This window comes from Pristiophorus japonicus, unplaced genomic scaffold (assembly GCF_044704955.1).
Source record: "Pristiophorus japonicus isolate sPriJap1 unplaced genomic scaffold, sPriJap1.hap1 HAP1_SCAFFOLD_1563, whole genome shotgun sequence".
NCBI classification, from domain to species: Eukaryota; Metazoa; Chordata; class Chondrichthyes; family Pristiophoridae; genus Pristiophorus; species Pristiophorus japonicus.
In genome coordinates, this window is record NW_027251240.1 from 22,501 (window position 1) to 25,000 (window position 2,500).

Below are 2,500 nucleotides of genomic sequence, written 5' to 3' on the forward strand. Positions count from 1 at the left end.
CAAAGACGGAGGGCCGTTGGAAACTAGTCTGTCCTGAGAGCCGGGCACGGGTACAAGCGGGGCTGCTGGCTCCCAGAGTACGATTTCAGCAAAACACCAAAGAGTTTGAAAAGTACAACAAAAGACTTTGTCAAAATTGTTCCAAGTCTCGCACACCGTTCATTTTGTGACTTTCCAAGTGCTCTTTTCAAAGGTCTCTTTCCTGAGATTGAGCACCTTTCAGCAAAGCATCACTTTTCGGGCGCTTTCAAAGTGTACCCGCTGTCGTAAAAATGTTCTGAAAATCGTGTTCCCGAAAATCTCCGGGCACCCCGCCAACCCCCAAGGACAGAAATGACAAGTGTCAAGTTGGCGGGGCGTCGGGCCACCTGCTGCCGGCCATGAGCATCCAAATCCCCGCAGAAGGGGCATTTTCATTTCTTCATCGGGACTTCCGGCAATTTCCAAGGTTCAACTCATTAACGTTGTTCGCAGACACTTGCCAGAAAATGCAAGTGGCCACTTTGCCGGGCCGACTCGCTTGCCCAAGCGGGAAACCATCAACCGCAGGCCCGGTAAGGCGGCCGAATCTGACCTCATAGACTTCCACACAACGGGACTTTTGACTTTCCCGGCCGCGGGTGGCCTCCACCCGGCCTCAGCCATCAGCCCTGCCTGCCTCCAGCCGCCTTCTGGTTAATGAGTTATCCAGCCTGGCACTTCGGTTGCGCCAGCGAGACCAAGTCTCGGCTTTGGTTAATGATTTGAGCCGAACCGACCTGCCCCCCGCCACCGCGGGCTGAACTCGGGCAGGTCTGCCGATTTCCCGACTCCTTTCGGGGCCTAATCGGGTCGCGCGAGCCGCCTGGCGCGATCGGGGCCCATGCCCCGGCCTCTGCCAGGCCTCGGGCAGCCGCTTTTGAAGCCCGACCAAAAACCCGAAAAATGGGCAAAAAGGGAATAAATTCCCGCCCAAAAAGGGTGAATAGTCGGTTGGGCGGCAGCCCTGGTCGGTCTCTGCAGACCTGGAGGCTCGAGACGTTTGTTTGGAAAACTCACCAAGTCTCGATTCTGCCACCTCCTACCTCTGTGCAGATACCCCGCCAACCCCCAAGGACAGAAATGACAAGTGTCAAGTTGGCGGGGCGTCGGGCCACCTGCTGCCGGCCATGAGCATCCAAATCCCCGCAAAAGGGGCATTTTCATTTCTTCATCGGGACTTCCGGCAATTTCCGAGGTTCAACTCATTAACGTTGTTCGCAGACACTTGCCAGAAAATGCAAGTGGCCACTTTGCCGGGCCGACTCGCTTGCCCAAGCGGGAAACCATCAACCGAAGGCCCGGTAAGGCGGCCGAATCTGACCTCATAGACTTCCACACAACGGGACTTTGACTTTCCCGGCCGCGGGTGGCCTCCACCCGGCCTCAGCCATCAGCCCTGCCTGCCTCCAGCCGCCTTCTGGTTAATGAGTTATCCAGCCTGGCACTTCGGTTGCGCCAGCGAGACCAAGTCTCGGCTTTGGTTAATGATTTGAGCCGAACCGACCTGCCCCCCGCCCCCCCCGGGCTGAACTCGGGCAGGTCTGCCGATTTCCCGACTCCTTTCGGGGCCTAATCGGGTCGCGCGAGCCGCCTGGCGCGATCGGGGACCATGCCCCGGCCTCTGCCAGGCCTCGGGCAGCCGCTTTTGAAGCCCGACCAAAACCCGAAAAATGGGCAAAAAGGGAATAAATTCCCGCCCAAAAAGGGTGAATAGTCGGTTGGGCGGCAGCCCTGGTCGGTCTCTGCAGACCTGGAGGCTCGAGACGTTTGTTTGGAAAACTCACCAAGTCTCGATTCTGCCACCTCCTACCTCTGTGCAGATACCCCGCCAACCCCCAAGGACAGAAATGACAAGTGTCAAGTTGGCGGGGCGTCGGGCCACCTGCTGCCGGCCATGAGCATCCAAATCCCCGCAAAAGGGGCATTTTCATTTCTTCATCGGGACTTCCGACAATTGCCGAGGTTCAACTCATTAACGTTGTTCGCAGACACTTGCCAGAAAATGCAAGTGGCCACTTTGCCGGGCCGACTCGCTTGCCCAAGCGGGAAACCATCAACCGAAGGCCCGGTAAGGCGGCCGAATCTGACCTCATAGACTTCCACACAACGGGACTTTTGACTTTCCCGGCCGCGGGTGGCCTCCACCCGGCCTCAGCCATCAGCCCTGCCTGCCTCCAGCCGCCTTCTGGTTAATGAGTTATCCAGCCTGGCACTTCGGTTGCGCCAGCGAGACCAAGTCTCGGCTTTGGTTAATGATTTGAGCCGAACCGACCTGCCCCCGCCCCCGCGGGCTGAACTCGGGCAGGTCTGCCGATTTCCCGACTCCTTTCGGGGCCTAATCGCGTCGCGCGAGCCGCCTGGCGCGATCGGGGACCATGCCCCGGCCTCTGCCAGGCCTCGGGCAGCCGCTTTTGAAGCCCGACCAAAAACCCGAAAAATGGGCAAAAAGGGAATAAATTCCCGCCCAAAAAAGGGTGAA